Source organism: Hetaerina americana, unplaced genomic scaffold (assembly GCF_022747635.1).
Source record: "Hetaerina americana unplaced genomic scaffold, ioHetAmer1.1.p SCAF_2, whole genome shotgun sequence".
Taxonomy (NCBI): Eukaryota; Metazoa; Arthropoda; class Insecta; order Odonata; family Calopterygidae; genus Hetaerina; species Hetaerina americana.
This window is the reverse complement of record NW_027286763.1, coordinates 13,751,682-13,765,153: the sequence shown is the minus strand read 5'-3', so window position 1 is coordinate 13,765,153 and position 13,472 is coordinate 13,751,682.

Here is a 13,472-nt window from a genome sequence, read left to right as displayed (position 1 = left end):
AGCACGGTTTCCGAAAGGGTAGTAGAACCTGCTTCACACAACTTGCGCCTTCGGTTCATGAAGTTCTTACTTCGGGAGAAAAATATGTTTCAGAGGACGCGGTTTTTCTAGGTTTACTGGGCTGCATTAAATAATTTTGGAAGGGTTGAAGAAAAATGTTATACCTGTATTTCAGTGTATTTCAGTCCAAATTTACATCATGCTGCAAGTATATGAGATTCTCACGAAGTTGAATTAATTGCCGAATTGGATTGCGTTTAGCGTAGAGGAACTAAAGTTGTAAACCTTGTTATGATAAACTGAGTAGCGTAAAAAAAAATTTAAAGGGGCTAGGCTGGGAATCAATCTCGTAGCAAAGGTCAAATTACAGATTCTCTATCATAAATTGGAAGGATGTCTCTTTATCATTATTGTTGAAAATGATTTATTTGCTCCAACTTATTAAGGTAAGGGAGAAAATATTAATCAAATTAAAGAAATTGAATGTAGAACAGATAGAATTAAGATGCAATTTCTCCCACGAGCGATTAGAGATGAGAATAGAATTACGTTTGTCCGACTGTGCTAGGGAGAAAAAATATTCGAGCAAAATTAGTCTAGCGTGTATTCACCCTCTGCCACACACCCTAGCGGTGACATGCTAGGCACGAAAAAATACTAAAAAAGATTGAATAGTTGCAGTGATATGCCTCTGATTAAGAATTTCCAATATTTTGTTCAAATTATTAATAGGCATTTGCGTCTCCTCAATCCTGATTCTCACAACTGCATCTTAATGATAGACACGAGCAAATTTTATTTACATTTGCGATAGTACATTGCTCAGAGGTCCTAGCGATATTGATTAAGAGTGTCGCACTTATTTTTCGAGCGATTTTGTTTATTTCGAGAATATACTTTCAAAAAAAACGAAAATCGCGTCAGTGTTCACCGCACGCCCCGTCGTGACGCCCGCTCGCTCTCCAGTCCGAAAGCCGTCCGAGATTTCTTTCCGGAGCTTCCGAAAGCCGCGTTTTCTCAGCGTCTCCCCCTCCACAGCCTCATCACCCCGACCGACCGCACTCCCTCCCTCCCGCGACCCCCTTCGCATTCATTGTCTCGTCGACACCGGGCGGAGGGAAAAGGAATGCGAGAGGAGGGGAGAATGCTCGTGCGAACTAGCACCTCTAGGTTTTGCACCCGCGATGATAACGGCACCCCATTTCTCTCCCCACCCTGCACTTTGTATTTCAACTGCGCGGTATTCCGAGTTTTGCTCGTGGTGCGGGGACCCTCCCGAACTGCTGGGTGGGCAGAATCATCCCACGTCAAAGCGCGCGGTAATTATGAGTCTGCGGCGCACGATACGTAATTAGGTACAACGGACACGACAGTGGTCTTCCCGGGATACACGTAGATAACCTTGAATGGTTGACATTTCAAAAGTCCCCTAACCAAAGTAGACAGATATAATTATGTGTATATATATATATACATATATATACACATATATATACATAAATACATATATATATAATTATATGTATATACTATATGTATTATATATATAATTACGGTGCGGAAACGTGGTCATTGAAGCAGGAGGATAGACGTAAATTGGAGACTTTTGAAATGTGGGTGTGGAGAAGAATGGAGAAGGTGAAATAGACAGAGAAGAAAACAAATGAGGAAGTACTTGGTATCGTGGGCGAAGAGAGGGGTTTGTTGGGAGCAATCCTATGGAGGCAGGAAAAGTGGATGAAGGGGGTGTTGACCGGCAGTGGGATGTTGAAGACTGTGATAGAGGGTAGAATGTTGGGAAAAAGAGGAAAGGGAAGGAACAGGATAGGGATGTTGCACGGGATGAAGGGAGGAAGAAAGTATTCAGAGATAAAGAGGGACCTGATATAGAGTAGGATGATGGATTTTTTTTGTTGCTAGGAGTAATAAAATATTTGTTTGGTAGTTTTGTCCATCCAAAAACCTACCTTAACCGGTAGATTATTTTTAAAAAAATATATATAATTATATGTATATATGTATATATATATATATATACTCATACTATACAGAAACAGATATAAGGAAAATGGATAGGAACACACATAAAGGACGAACACAATAGAGGTGGGGAAGGCGGAATCGAACGAATCACAAGAGTAAAAATATTTCCTTGACCGGGACTCGAACCTCGGATCTTTCCACTTGCCGGGCGGATGCTCTTAACCACTTGAGCTATGGTTCAATTTAGTTTTATTCGGTCTAGTATGTTACACTGCTAGTATTTACATTGTACACATTGTCAGCTTACAGATTATGGTTACAGAGTATTTTTTTTTCTTACTATGGTTACACACTTACATAGACATAAATTCATATACATTGCATGAAACAATTGTGACCATGAACAATACTGTTGAAGGAATAATAAAGGCAGGGTTCACAAAATATAGAAGGAAATATTTGGATTAGCAACGGAACATTAGATTTGGTTGGGATTATTGATAGCTTTGAAGCACAGTTATTCAGAAAAACAACTTTTTAACCACGGACGAAGTGTGTCCGGTACCGGGGGCAGCCACATCCGTTCCACCAATGCTTGCATGCCTTTAGCGGAATGTTTATTCGCGGTTCTCATCTGTGTGCATGATTAGGGTGGTCATTATGAAGGATTTAAAGCTCGGAAAGAGCCGAAAGTTGAAGGTGATCAGATTCATGTCGGTAATGGCACCACCACCGAACACGTCCCAGGTTTTATAGATCTTTTTTAGAGCTTCCCATTCTCTGATTTTATCGTTGCATCCAAGGATGAGATGCGCGACGTTGTCTATTCGACCGCATGACGGACAAAGGGGCGAATCGGCTAGCCGAAGGTGGTGCCTCACTTCCCTCGTCATGACTGTGTTCGCGATTAGGTTAAACATTCCACTACGTGCCTCATCGTTCGCCCTGCTGGTCGCCCAGTTTTTCCAAGAAATCGTTCTTTTCGATATATTTTGTTGCTGCTCGGTAAGCGCTCTGACATACAGAGTCTTCACTCGAATTGCTTCTCCATCTCGCAGGAGAGAAGCGACTTTTTTCGTTTCATCAAATGCCCTCCGGTGGCATACGTCGCGCGCGAGTTCCTGCCACGCGTCCTTGAGGAGTGCCTTGCGCCACGCGTCGTCACCGCCGAGGATGCGCAGGCTAAGCTTCGCATAGACCACCTTCGCCTTTAGAGCTGTATCGGTTAAATTGAGACCACCCTGCTCAAACGGGCCATAGAGCTGGTTTCGGGACACTTTCTTTACGTAGCCATTCCAGATCATTTGGTTGGACACTCTAATAAAGTATGCGTTGTATTTAGTGGGTAAGGGCCATAGATGGGCCACATACCATATCCTTGGGAAGACAATCTGGTTGAGGAGGCGGACGCGGGTCACGATCGGGAGGGAAGGGAGTGAAAGCTTTCCAACACTCCATTTTACATGATGGTCAATAATTCCCCAGTTTCGCTCAATCGTGGGAGCCAACTCCCTCTCCCACCAGAACCCCAAGATTTTGAGCGAGGGCGCTTCTGACCAACCGATGGAGGTCGAGGGCCGGTCGCCCTTCAGCAGCAAAAACCCGGATTTCCGGTTATTGAGGAAGATACCACCCTGCTCATATGACGTTAATATGTCGTGGGCTAGGGCCATGTGGGACGGGTCGTCTACGAAGAGCGTTATGTCGTCAGCGTATGCGACGCCCAGGCAGACGGCGCCGTGACGACGTACCCCGATTCCACTGCTCTGTAGTCGTCTGAGTATGGGGTCTAAGGCAAGGGCGAACAGCAGCATTGACAGTGGGCAGCCCTGCCGAACGGAATTACTGACGGGGATGGGCGGCGATGTGGCATTGTTTATCCTAATTATAGAGTATGTTCCGTTATACATCGTTGATACGGCACGAATGAAGTACTCGGGGAAGGCCATCTTCTTGAGCACGGTGAGAATCCATTCGATCCGGACCAGGTCAAATGCTTTCTCAAGATCGATAGCCACGAGTGATAAAAAACGATCACCATACAAGGGGGCGGAAAAAATGATGTCGCGAATTAAAAGTGCTGCATCGAAAATGTTTCGCGTTTTCGACACGGCGTACTGGGATGGAGAGAGGACGACGTCGGCAGCAGCCGTCATTCTACATCGTAGGACGTGCGCCAATATTTTATAGTCTGCGTTTAAAAGGGCGATTGGTCTGAAGTCGTTGAACGACTTTGGCCGCGTCTTCTTTGGTATAAGCGTTATCACGGCGGTCCTCTGACTTGCAGTCAGAGAGCCGCTAGCTAAAATGCAGTTAAAAAGGTGGGTTAAAATAGGTTTTAAAACATCCCAGTACGCTAGATAAAATTCAAAGGGTAGGCCGTCCAAGCCGGGTGCTTTGCCCTTCGGGAACATGGAGGAGACGCAGTCCAGTTCGTCTGAACTTATGTCTCGACAAAAATCGTCTTTTTGATCTGTGGGAAGCGTAGGGAGAGGGGGGAGAGGGGGTGCGTCTCCCTCCTTCCATGGAGGATACCTGTTAAAGGTGTTTTGAAAGTGCCGGCCCGCTTCCTTAAGGAGGTTGGTGTCACCGGCGGCAGATTCTCTGACAGGGATTCTGTCTATATCGGAGCCAGAGTTGGATTTCATCCAGCGCCGAAGCTCAGATAGCGTTAGGGGGCCCCCTTTATCCGTGTCCAGTTCTTTTTGCCACTGTTGGGGAGCGTATTTTTGGAGCTCGTGGCCAAGGATAATTTTTTTAGGGACGAAACTTGGGCGTGGAAACCCTCCGGCGCCACATCCTTACGCAGGACCTCTTCCAGCGCTCGGCGGTAGAAGATGGTGTAGTTCTTTTCCCTACGCCACTCGAAAGTTTGCCTTTTGATGTGGGTGACAATGCGGGGTTTGAAAACCCCGTCCCACCATAGAGCGAGGTTTGCACCGGGACGGAGTGCCGCGATCAGTGCACACACCCGGGTGCGGATAGAATCACGACGAGTCGCGTCCTCCAACACGCGGAGGTCCATGCGCCACACGGAGCCGCAGCGGTGGACGTGCGCGCCCGGGGTTGTGTCCGGGCACGTAACTCTCATGATCACTGCGCAGTGATCAGAGAAGGACACCGGGAGGGTGTCCACTGTCTGGACATCATTCTTTAGGGATGTCGAGACGAAGAGGTAGTCAATCCGCGTCCGAGAGTTAGGCCCTGATCGCGTGAAGGGGGCGGGACCGGCGCAATAAGAACGCACTGCGTCAATCGCTCCAATGGAGTCGAGCATCAGTGAGAGCGCCCGGCTTGGATAGTACTACCTTGATCAAATATTTCCCGGAATTTATTCAGAAAATTAAAAATACAAGTTTATTCATCTAAATCTATATTGTCCCCTTCAAAGTAATCCCCATCGACTGCAACACACTTATGCCAGCGCTTGATCCAATCCTCGAAACATTTTTTATATTCGGTTTTCGGTATGTCCATCAGTGCTTCCTGCGATTTTTCCATTACTTCCTCTCGGCTGCTAAAACGCGTTCCCCGTAATGGTTTTTTAACTCGATTGAACAGAAAGAAGTCACAGGGAGCCAAATCAGGTGAATTCGGTGGCTGTTGGATGGTATTTCGTCAAAAAATTACGAATAATGATAGCACTGTGCGACGGTGCGTTATCATGGTGCAAAATCCACGAGTTTTCTGCCCACATTTCTGGTCTCTTTCGGCGAATTGCTTCACGCAAACGTCTCATAACGCCCAAATAATACTCTTTGTTTACTGTCTGGCCTTCTGGCAAAAATTCATGATGCACTACACCGTTGTAATCCATGAAAACCGTCAGCATTGCCTTCTTTTTTGACTGAAAACGACGTGGTTTTTTTGGTCTCGGCTCATTTGGTGAACGCCATTCACTTGCCTGATGTCTGGATTGCGTGTCGTACTCATAAACCCACGTCTCGTCTCCAGTAATGATCCTTTTGATGAATGTGGGATCGGATTCAGCCTCGCAAATCATGTCTTTTGCGACGTCAACACGGTCTCTTTTTTGCATGAAATTGAGGTCTTTTGGCATGCTACACGACGGAAACCCAAATCATTAACCACAATGTCTTGGGCGGATCCATAGGCAATGTTCAAGTCCTCCGCTATTTCTCTGATGGTTAATTTGCGGTTATTGACCAACATTAATTTTACTTTATCAAATTTTTCACCGACTTTCGATGTCGATGGTCTGCCACTGCGTTCATCATCTTCGATTGACTCACGACCACTTCTGAACCGCTCGTGCCACTGGTAAACGACCGTTTTTTTAGAGAATCGTTGCCGAAACACTTTTCCAACATTTCCAACGTCCGTGCGCCACTAAATCCGTTTTTTACGCAAAATTTAATACAAGTTCGTTGTTGCAGATTTAAATCCATTTCTGAAATTGTAAAAAATCGCCAACACACACAGAGATAGATGTACTCTTGGCTACGTAACTTTTGCAAATGTCAAGTTATGACACTAAGATTTAAAGGGAATATCAACAACAGATGTACCAATTTAACAAAAAAAACAGAACTCAAATCGGAACGATGGGAGCGCCACACGGTGGTTATTCCGGGAACTTTTTGATCAAGGTAGTATGTCACGTTATCCCTGTTCGAGGCACTATCCTCTCGGCGGTAGATAGTGTTAAAATCTCCGCCCAATATGGCCTTCCCCGAGAAGGAATACAGGTAGAGGAGGAGAAGTTCATTGAAATGTTTCGCGCTCTGCCCTCGCGCGCTCACCGGAGGGAGCGTAAAGGTTTGTGATATGGATACCATTCACGATAACGGACGTTATTCGGCCCGAGGGGTGGCGGCGAACATGAGAGAACGGAATGCCATTTCGGACTAGGGTGGTGGTGCCAGAATGACTTTCGGCGAAATTGCCGATAGCCTGAAAGATGTTCGCATCCCAGACTATGTCCTCCTTTACCTCTTGAAGGAGGATTACATCAGCCCTAAGGTCGCGGAAAAAACGTTGGAGGACTGCAATTTTTAAAGCGCTATAAACGCCAGCAATATTAAGCGAAATAATATTCATTGGTGGAATGAGAGGACAGCTATGGGCACCGGACATCACTTACCAGAGTCCTGGTCATGGCTTACGTCGCTTCGGTCGCGGCTCGAACCCGGGCGACGAGTGCTTCGCCGCTTCCCGGGACGCTTCGTCCGACGGGTCGACGATCGAGGTCTCGAGTTGTCACCGCATACCTCCCTTCCGACCTCGTCCGAAGAGGAAGACCCAGCCGTGGTCTCTACGAAGAGCGGGTTACTCGGCGGCATTCCACGGGGGCCCTGTTCGAGCGAGCAGAGCTGTGGGCCGTCCCAGCCCAGGAGGTGGCCTCAGGGGGGGGCGGGGTGGCGGACAGGTGGTCTTCTGCCGAAGGGGCCCCATCGGGAGAAATTAGAGGAGATCGGTCGAATTGGTCCGCCTCTAGAGGAGCCCTGGGAAGATCGTCGACACCTTGGCTGTCCTCAAAGGAGAATGAGGATGGAATGTCTGGGATTGTTGACGTCGACAAGGTTTTGCTCGTACATGTGTCAACTTCCGCGGCCGGTGATACTTTCTTGATTTTCCGTGACACCGTAATCGAGGGGCCCGTCGTTGAGGAAGGGGGACAGTCGTAATCGGATACATCCTCCCCCGCTGTCACCCGTGATTCTCGGGGAGTTAGAAGCCCGTGAAGCAAGGATTGCGGGGAGAACGCATCGTTGGCGTGGCCAGAGAAAGGAAGGACGCAGGATGATCTGTCCTCTTTTGACGGGGTCACGGAGATAGGGGCTGGTGGTCGTGAGTGTGTATCCGAGCTGGTAGGGACCGCAGCTTTATCAATGCTCGAAATCAGCAGTGCAATGTCGTCTGTCCTCTTCTTCTTCGGATCCCTTTCTTCCGTTGACGACTTTCGCTCCCTCTGAAATTTCCCTCCAAGTGGAGGGGGATGCGGGGGTTCGGCGGGGACAGCTGGGGGCGCACCCTCGATAAGTATCAGGGACCGCGCCCTCTCCTCCACAGCCATCTCGGGCTCATCTATCTCTTCGGCGGTGTTCGGATTGGAGGCCAAAAACATTGCCTCCGCATAGCTCTTCCCTCCCTGGTTCCGAGGGCAGGTCTTGCGCTCGTGGCCTTCTTGGTTGCAACGGGCGCAGGTGCGGCGCTGACCCTCGTAGATGATGATGGCCCGGTTGCCGCCGATATTGAGGTACGAGGGGATATTTCTTTCGACCGTCATCCGCACCACTCTCGTACCTGTCAACACGCGTGCCAATTTGTCGCCCTCCCACCTGTTCTCCCACGAGCGATGGATTTTTCCAAAACGTTGAAGCTCGCCTGTTATATCTTCCAATGGGGTCTCCACGGGGAGACATAGAACCCTGACATTACAAGGGCTACCGGAGGTCTCGTCAATGGTAATCGTCGTCCTCGGATCAATTTTGGATGGAAACGGTAGTTTTCGTGGGATATTATCCAGAATCCTCTTCATAGTAGCTTCAGTTGCCAACTTCAGGAATACCAAATGGCGGTTATATCCAAATTGGATCGCCACAATCTCTTCGGGTGTGAGGCCCAGCGACTCTAGTGTAAAGAGGTGGACCTCCAACGGAGTAGGGGGTTTCGCCTTCTCATGAACTTGCAAGGCGAGCGTGTTTACGCGACGTACGACCATTTTGAAAGAAATCAAATGGAGCACGCCAGCGCCAAGAAAAGAAGAAGAGCGCACTGAAAGCACTCCAAGAAGGAAAGAAAGAAAAAAAACACTCACGAACGCTCCGTCCCCGCCACACGCACCCGGCGGTAGCAAATAAAAAGGAGCCTAAGCTCTACACCAGGAGTCAAGGTCAGTCTTGATCCAGTAAACAAAACAAAAGTACGGCCTTCCCGGCGGAAGAAGTCGAGAGTCAAACTGCACGCTTCTTGATGAACTAGGCGGTCAACCGCCGCTCGAAACAAAACACGATCGGAACCTCGATTTCCGAGAGACTCCGGCAGTGCCGCTCTCCAAACCCCGGCGGCCGAAGCCTCGGACGCCGGCGAATTTTAGACACTCGGTGAACACAGGCACGTCCTGCTATCGAGGCAGCTATCGAGGAAACGTAATTTACCCTGAGATCCGTGGGTCTAATATGTCGCCAAGCGCCCCGATTCTTTAGCCAAGAGATGGCGTCAGGGGACTGAATCACCCACCAAAGGAGAAATAGACAATACACAAGAGGAAAGGACAGTGGCTTAGAATTCATACAACGTCGTACAGGAAAGGAACAGTGCGTTTCGTGGCACGCATAGCCAGAAGAAAGAGATGAGCCACATTGGCCAAATACACATTCAAACACGAAATCCCGCCAAACGGCGAATAAATACTCATATATACAGAAACAGATATAAGGAAAAGGGATAGGAACACACATAAAGGACGAACACAATAGAATCACGATCACAAGAGTAAAAAATTAGACCCACGGATCTCAGGGTAAATTAAGTTTCCTCTATAGCTCAAGTGGTTAAGAGCATCCGCCCGGCAAGTGGAAAGATCCGAGGTTCGAGTCCCGGTCAAGGAAATATTTTTACTCTTGTGATTCGTTCGATTCCGCCTTCCCCACCTCTATTGTGTTCGTCCTTTATGTGTGTTCCTATCCCTTTTCCTTATATCTGTTTCTGTATATATGAGTATTTATTCGCCGTTTGGCGGGATTTCGTATTTGAATGTATATATATATATATATATATATATATATATATATATATATATATATATATATATATATATATATATATATATATATATGTATGTATGTATATACTATATATATATACAGGGTCGCGGTAGTCAAGTGGGTAGAGCATTGGACTGCTGATCGGAGGGTCCCGGGTTCGATACCCGGGCAAGGCACTCTGGGCACCTGCAGCTCCACCCCAGCTAAAGTGATTTTTCGGGTACCAGGTCTTCCTGGGAAACCATAACCGGCACAGGGAAAGGAACTGGCCCCCCTACCCTGGTGTGTGAATTTCACATGCCGTCGGGCTTAGTACTGGGTGAACTATACCATCACCTACTAAACCGACCTTCGGATTGATTACTGTATTTTTGGAATATATATATGTATATATATATATATATATATATATATATATATATATATATATATATATATATATATATATATATATATACATGTATATAATTATATATATATATGTATCAATCATATAGAAGCACTAACGAGAGCAATTAAACGGTACAATAGAACACAATTTAATTACTAAGTATTGGTCCAAATCCGCTCCCGAGATACTGCGCGAATTGATAATGCTGTTCCTAAATTGTGCCTAAACATAATGTAATCCAACCGATATCTGTCTGAGTCACCTGGAACTTTCCATTATACCTACAAATTTGTTGGTATCCAAACCATGTATTCGTAATGATTAAACCCTGTCTTCTCCGTAACACCATTGTTTTCTCCCCGTAGTCTTTACTTGTTCCTAAACCGTAGTTCCCAACCTCACTATCATCTGTCCCTTCCTTTAGCGTTGCGTTATAGTTATAATCCTATCTATCCTCCATCTCTGCCATCACTATCCCCCATCTATATCGGATAGATCCCTCCAAAAACACCCTAGATTTTATCCTCTAACCGATCGTACACCCTATTGACTTCGTTCGCCATATGTTTGCTTGGGAACATGCACACTTGAACGATGACCAAGTTCGTTGGTTCAGCTGTTGCAGTTTGGATAAGAAATGAAGAAAGTAATAGTTATACAACAGGGAATAAAAGGATAGGGATAGAAAAAACTGAAGACAGGAATGTAAGTCGGTGAAAGTTAATTAAGTCGGGTTTCCGCTAATCAAACTTCAGTTTTCCGGTCAGCCAAGGTTTGTAAGCATTGCTCAGAGCATTTGGTCAATGTGATGCGAATGTAATACGGCACAGAAAAGAAACCAAAAGAGGAAATTCTGAGCACGGTGAGGGAGGAGAAGGATTTTTGGGAGATATCCAAAGGAGGCAGGAATGATGGATGCAGGCTATTTTGATTGGCAAGAGAATGTTGAAGGTTGCGAAGAGTGGGGAGAAAATACGGCAAGCAAGGCAGGGAGACGGCAAGGATAGGCATTTTGGACAGAATGAAGGGAAGACCGAATTATGCGGATTAATAAGACTTAATTGTAGTGCTGGATGTCAGTTAGTGTAAATTTAGGGGGGCAAGTAAATGTATCGTTGATCCGTTTTATAGTCCGTGCCCATCCATAGCCTACCTTAAAAAGTAGAATACCAATAATATTAACAATATAACATACACACATTCATACGTATATATTTATCTTAGTTTTTATAAACAGAGAAGACAATGTATGGCTACTACCTTGGGAAGCGGAGATGATATTTGCAAATGGAAATTATTGAGTTTTGTCGGATAGAATGCTTTTATTAACCATGTTATTTACAACTCTTTTAGTCGCGTGCTTGCAGAAGCAAAGCAAAGAGAAGAAGTAGGACGTCGATGATCAAAACGGAAAATAAAATTATCGAATGAGTGTTTGTGGGTTGGTGCATGTTTTGGGACCGGAAACTGAAAGGAAGATTCTCGATGGTAGTTGGAAATGCGAGTATAAATGTCACCTACGAACGAAGCTGGACATTGGTAAAACGAGATGCGGCACTTCTTAACATTGCAGTAGGCATAAAGACGTTTTTGGAAGTTCAATTTTGATGTGTGAATTGAAAGTGTGGGTGGAACTGATAGGGCTGGTGAAAATGGAACGGGGGCCGATTAGAGGGCATGTTTACAATCGCGGCCAAAGATAGCGATAAGACTAAGAAACTTCGGGGCAGGGTGGTGGGTGTGATGCGCGGTGGAGGGCGGTGGTGGCGCAGAATGCCGTGGAGGTAGTTGGGTCGGCCGTAGAAGATAGTGGCACATTTAGACAAATGTTTGAGGCAAGAGGGTGCCTGTCCTGAAGGATGGGGAAGAAGTCGTTGAGTAATTTAGTCACCTTATGCATTCCAGGAACGAAGGTTGGATTTGGATTTGGGGCGTGGCATGCATGGGGAGGGGAAGGGACGATGCAGTTATTAAGAAGGAAAGAGAAGTGGATAGCCAGGTTCAAGAAAGTAGCCTTTGAGGTTTTTTGAATAAAGAACGAGCGATAAATGGTTATTAGGAGGTTGAGTGAATAGGAGGTTGCGCGTTTAGTGTGTGGAGGGTGGCTTCTATTGAGATGAAGGTATTGATGATGGTTTTAATATGAAGTAAGGGAAGGAACTAATAGCCGAATAGGGAGGCTTTGGTGTCGATGATAGTGATTTTGGGACTGGAGGTCAAGGCATTAAACGATTTGGAGAATGAAAAAATTGAGCAATTGAGACGAAGTGGGGGCCGTGGATTTGGATTAAAAATTTAATATCAATGAAGCTGGCCAAAAAAAATGGTTTCAGTGCCGGTGAGGAAAGGAACTCATCCTCTAGGAGACTCAGGGTGGCATAAAATGGAGCTATTCTTGTATCAATAGCAGTTCCTTTTATTTGCAATAATAATTTGCCTCTGAAGATGAAGGTATGATTTCAGTAAACTAAACGGGTCGACCTGAGCAGTTGAAGCCCCAGATTCGCGCCATCTCACTTGTTCTCACCTCTATACTGATCTCGGATACGGAGAGGGTTTCAATCACCGAGACGATGATTTTGGAAATGGTTTCAGCAAATGAAACCCTCCCTGAATCCGCAAGCGAAATGGCCCGAAATCTGGGTGCTTCAATCGTTTCGTTTAAACCTCCCGCGCTGACCTCAACCTGCTGAAAGTATACTACCTTGATCAAAAAGTTCCCGGAATAACCACCGTGTGGCGCTCCCATCGTTCCGATTTGAGTTCTGTTTTTTTTGTTAAATTGGTACATCTGTTGTTGATATTCCCTTTAAATCTTAGTGTCATAACTTGACATTTGCAAAAGTTACGTAGCCAAGAGTACATCTATCTCTGTGTGTGTTGGCGATTTTTTACAATTTCAGAAATGGATTTAAATCTGCAACAACGAACTTGTATTAAATTTTGCGTAAAAAACGGATTTAGTGGCGCACGGACGTTGGAAATGTTGGAAAAGTGTTTCGGCAACGATTCTCTAAAAAAAACGGTCGTTTACCAGTGGCACGAGCGGTTCAGAAGTGGTCGTGAGTCAATCGAAGATGATGAACGCAGTGGCAGACCATCGACATCGAAAGTCGGTGAAAAAATTGATAAAGTAAAAGAAATGTTGGTCAATAACCGCAAATTAACCATCAGAGAAATAGCGGAGGACTTGAACATTGCCTATGGATCCGCCCAAGACATTGTGGTTAATGATTTGGGTTTCCGTCGTGTAGCATGCCAAAAGACCTCAATTTCATGCAAAAAAGAGACCGTGTTGACGTCGCAAAAGACATGATTTGCGAGGCTGAATCCGATCCCACATTCATCAAAAGGATCATTACTGGAGA